Source organism: Barbus barbus (genome assembly GCF_936440315.1).
Source record: "Barbus barbus genome assembly, chromosome: 30".
NCBI lineage: Eukaryota > Metazoa > Chordata > Actinopteri > Cypriniformes > Cyprinidae > Barbus > Barbus barbus.
This window is the reverse complement of record NC_136758.1, coordinates 15,516,803-15,521,882: the sequence shown is the minus strand read 5'-3', so window position 1 is coordinate 15,521,882 and position 5,080 is coordinate 15,516,803. Positions and strand designations below refer to the sequence as shown.

Genomic DNA, 5,080 nt, shown 5'->3' with positions numbered 1-5,080 from the left:
GCACTCAGTGAGTCAGTGATTATTTTTTTACCAATTCAGATTTGTTTTTTGTAATGGTAAATTTCTTTCCTTAATTGCAGAACTTGCAAATTGCATTTTTTTCTGGAATAAGACCAAAATCTGTAATGAAGGAAAGTAAAACAGAAAACATTTTCCATTAATATGATTTACTTTGGTTACTATATTCTGGTCCCAAACTAGCCTACTGAATGACAGCTTAATTTAGGCTAAATTGACCTCATATCAAATTTAATTTGACCCCCTAAGATTTACAGTCAACATTTTCAAGGTTAAGCGAGCTCCACGTTTCACAGGCCATTTATTGAATAGAAAAACATGTTTTAGGGACCATTCTGTACCTGGTTTGTTCTAGAAATGGTGTATGTCACAAACTGGGCAAGACAAACCGCTATAATATCCAGGTGCTCTGCAGTTGCAAGTGTGAGGATTTCTGTGGTTCACACTCTGAGGTGCTCGGTCACATGTGTGCTCACATTCGGACAAAGAGAGTATAAATCTGCCCCAAGTGACCTCCATTTGTCTTCAATGACAACATGAAGAAGGGTCTGTCACTGTTCACTGCACAGGTCAATCCCCACAAGACCATCAAACGTCTTACAGAAATATGAGCATGGAGAAAGCTCCCCAAAATTATGAAATATTGACCACAGTGACCAAAGTCATGGCAATCTGCTTACACTGAACATATGAGTGAGGAAGAATATTTTATTAAAGTCAATATTCTGCAGAATATTCTCTCAAGGGTATTTTTTTCACCCAAAAATAGATGAACAGGCAGAGTGAGACTAGTCCCTTAGCACAAAAAATTGGCACAGTTGTGTGGACAAATTCTATGATTTGTGACACAAACTTGTAACGAGTCATCAAAACTTATGTCGGTCGATTTCCACCACCTCCGTTACGCTACCAATCTTTGTGACGGTGTGATAATAAATCGTCTGGGTGCAGAGGCAGATCGTGTCTCCAGGTTACTGTAGGTATGAGTTATGGGTGATTGACAAACCCAGCAGTCCCACTGCCATGACTCAACCTCTCGGAGAATCTTAAGACTCTGGTCAGTCAGTTCTAAGACAGCCGGACAATCACACAGAGATGTCATTAGTTTTATTTGACTTAAAGGGATAGTGCACCCAAAAATGAAAATTCTGTAATTTATTACTCTCTCTCTCATGTCGTTCCAAACCTGTAAGACTTTGACCAGAACACAAATGAAGATTTTTTATGAAATCCGAAAGCTTTCTGACCCTCCATAGACAGCAAAGCAACTACTACATTCAAGGTCCAGAAAGGTAATAAGAACATCAATAAAATAGTCCATGTGATATCCGTGGTTCAACCATAATTTAATGAAACTACGAGAATACTTTTTGTACACAAAGAAATTACATGAGGATGAGTAACTAATGAATTTTAGTTTTTGAGCGAACTATAACTTTAAGGCCCATTGTAACATTAAGAGTTACTTGACACAGGGACAGGTCACTCTAGGCACCCGATATTGGACCAGTGACTAGGTTCGTTACAGGAGGGTAAGTGATCAAGGCACACAAGGACACAGATGATAGCTGAAAATGACTCAAATGTATTTTGTTGGTGCAAAATTAATAATAATAAAAAAAAACAAATGTAATACAACCACAACAACAATTGAAGAAAAATTAATAAAAACAAATGAAATAATTGTTCTCTTCAATCCCTTGTTGTTCTTTTTGGTATTTTTCCTTTTGAGCTCTGCTCGCTATTTAAATAGGTTTATAAAAAGCTTTCTTTTCTATTTGTTTCTAGGTATTCAACTTATATTTCAGTTGTTTAGTTTCTACTTTGGTTTATAGATATTTAGTTTTACTAACTGTTAGTTTAATAAAAGCTTTTCTTATCTTTAGGTTTTTATATCTTTATATAAAAACTCATAGAAAATATGAACCCAAATTAAAACAATGGAAATAAGAAAAGAAAAGTACAAAATCACAATAGTTCAATTTGAAACAATTTGAAAACAATTCCAACAATATAACAGTCAATAACTTCTCAGTCTGTGTATAAATGAATGTCTCTTTGTCATCCAAAGTGGAAAAATATGTTAGTGTGTGCAAAAGTCTCTTGGTGTAGATGAAAACTTTGTTTCAACAGTCAATGGTGCAAAATGATCGCTTAAGGAAAAGTCCGATCCTACCGATCAGAATATATGCAATGAACTGGATTCCACCTGATCAGTAGAAGCACTAATCCATTGGAACGCACAGGATTACTCCGTCCGCACTTCTCAAATTCACAGAGGTTCAGTTGGGAGGCTCGCCATCTCATGGTATGAAGGGTTTGATCCAATCACACCAAAAAAACCTGACCTGTTCATACAAACAGCGTCTTAAGTTTCAAAAGCATTTACACACCATTTCCTTTAGATCAAAACAATGTACACACACTACACATTCATCAATCATCTATCAATCTATATGAAAATAGTATTCAAAAACCCTTTTCTCTCATATTCAGCATATATAAAACATACCAGAATTACAAACATAAAACACTTCAGAAATTCAATAAACAATTATAACATTCAGTTTTCAGTAAGTTGAACAAATATTACTTAGAAACTCACCAAATCCGGGGTTCATATGCTTTTAACCCACATTGGATTTCACAGGGGTTCTCAATCAACAATCATCAGCGGCAATGTCAACAATCACGTTCTAAAAATAACCCAATATAGTTAAATAATAGGTCTGCCACATATTATACATCATATTATTTGAATATTAGAAAGGATTATTTAGATATTTGCCTCAGATTCATCTTAGTTTTTTCTCTCTCTCACGATCAGCAATGTGTGTGTCTCTCGTTGCTTTCGCGTCTCGTCTCGATGACGTCACGCGCAATCTCCGTCAATATGTTAATTAGGCATTTAGTCATTTTATCAATTTATAATTTTAAACTGCAATGACTTTATTCAGCTTTTTGTTTAATACTTTCAGTATTTTATTAGAAATATCATTATTTGAAAATTATATTATTTTCTTTCTGTTTCTTAAATAGCTGAATTCTTACTTGTGTTACACCCTCCCCTCTTAAATCTATGCAAGTCCCTTTGCATAGCTAAAACCTAAGACTTTAGAGCTTGGGGTGTCTTACTGATTTGGGATGTTCTGCAAGTGTCTCTACAAAAGCAGTGTTCAGTCCTTGAAGCAGGGATTGGATAATGGATATCATTGGGTTTCCCATTTCCGGGTAAGTCAGTCTTTTTGACTTCTGCTTCACTCTTTTGGACCTTCTTAACTGAATTTCATCCTCACTTGCACTTTGATCTGTTCCATCCTCAGGTTCAGTAAGTTCAGCAGATTCAGCTGATTCTGTTCTCCTTCTCCTCAATGGAACATCAGGTACACTTTCCTCAACTTGAACAACTTGTGTGTCATTGCCCTTCTCGTTTCCATCAGGTACATCCAGTGTTTGCTGCTCTACTTGAGGTAAGTGGCTTCTTTCTTTCAGGTTTTCATTTACAGGTCCTGTCCCACAGGAGGAAGACTGGGTTTCAGGTAAGTACTGAATATCGGGTAAGCATTCCATTTCAGATGAATCATCTCTTCTGGGTACGTTTCTTGCATTCCCAGCCTCTGTACCATGACTTGGAACAGATGATTGAATTTCAGCATCAGAGTTAGAAGAAACGTCTTTAAGTTTTCTGACCACATTGTACTCTCTGATGACCCTTTGTGTAGGAATGGCTGGAACTTCAGAGAATTGGGGTACATAGTCATCTTCATCAGAACTTTGATAGTTTTCCTGACATTCATCAGTTTCCTCATCTCTGTTTTGTCTGGTTACTCGTTTTCTCTGAGGTTTTGTTACATCAATTTCATCCTCCATCAGCGGAGATAAGAATCCACAAGGTAACAACAAATCTCTGTGTAATGTCCGTAAGGGACCATCTTGTCTTTCGGGTTTCACTGTATAGACAGGTAATTCACCAGCACGACTCACTACAATGTGTACCACGGGATCCCATCTGTCAGCTAATTTGTGTTTTCCGCGTACCCTCACATTTCTAACCAGGACACGGTCACCTTCCTCGAGAGATGACTCTGTTACTTTGCGGTCGAAACGGATTTTGTTTCTCTCTGCAGATTTGGCTGCATTCTTCTGAGCTAATTTGTAGCTCTCTTGAAGATGAGTTTTCAGTGATTGCACATACTGCGAATGGAACTTAGGATTGTCTTGACTCACTGTAGTGTTGAAAATCAAATCAACTGGCAATCTTGGCTGTCGTCCGAACATTAGCTCGTACGGTGTGAATCCTGTCGTTTCATGCTTTGTACAATTGTAGGCATGTACAAGTGGTTTCACAAAGTCTCTCCATCGGATTTTCTCTTGAGTTTTCAAGGTACCAAGCATTCCTAGCAGCGTGCGGTTGAAACGCTCGACCGGGTTCCCTCTAGGATGGTACGGTGTAGTTCTAACCTTTCTGATTCCAGCAATGTCACAGAGTTCTTTGATCGTTTTGGATTCAAAGTCGGGTCCTTGATCACTGTGGAGTTTCTCAGGCACACCATAATGCACTATGAACTGTTCCCACAAAGTTTTAGCAACTGTTCGGGCTTTTTGGTTTGGGGTGGGAATTGCAACTGCATACTTGGTGAAGAAGTCTGTTATTACCAAGATGTCTTTGGTGTTGCTACGGTCGGGTTCCAATGACAAAAAGTCCATGCACACTAACTCTAGTGGCCGGGTAACTTGGATGTTCACTAGAGGTGCAGCTCTTTCCGGTAAGGTTTTTCTACACACACAGCGATTACAGGTCTTGACTTTATTTTCGACATCCATGGCCATTCTGGGCCAATAGAATCGGGACCGGATGAGATCAAGGGTCCGTTCTATTCCCATGTGACCCATATTATCATGTAGACTCTCCATGATCATGGCTCTTAAGTCAAGTGGTAGAACAAGCTGGTAAGTCGTACAGTCTCCATCGGCTCTTTTGCGATAGAGAATACCATCCTTTAACTCAAGTCTTTTCCATTCTCTCAACAGGAAAGGAAGTTCTGGAAGCTCACGTCTAAGT

General features: G+C 38.3%; 1 long non-coding RNA gene across 1 annotated transcript; it reads right to left on the bottom strand.

Moving 5' to 3' along the window:
* Positions 1-707: 707 nt before the first annotated feature.
* On the bottom strand, positions 708-2,886 carry LOC306850291. The gene is made up of 3 exons (XR_013782398.1): positions 2,807-2,886; positions 2,624-2,714; positions 708-2,366 (listed from the first exon to the last, which is right to left on the bottom strand). It is a non-coding gene; the product is annotated as an uncharacterized lncRNA (long non-coding RNA).
* Between the last annotated feature and the right edge of the window lie 2,194 nt (positions 2,887-5,080).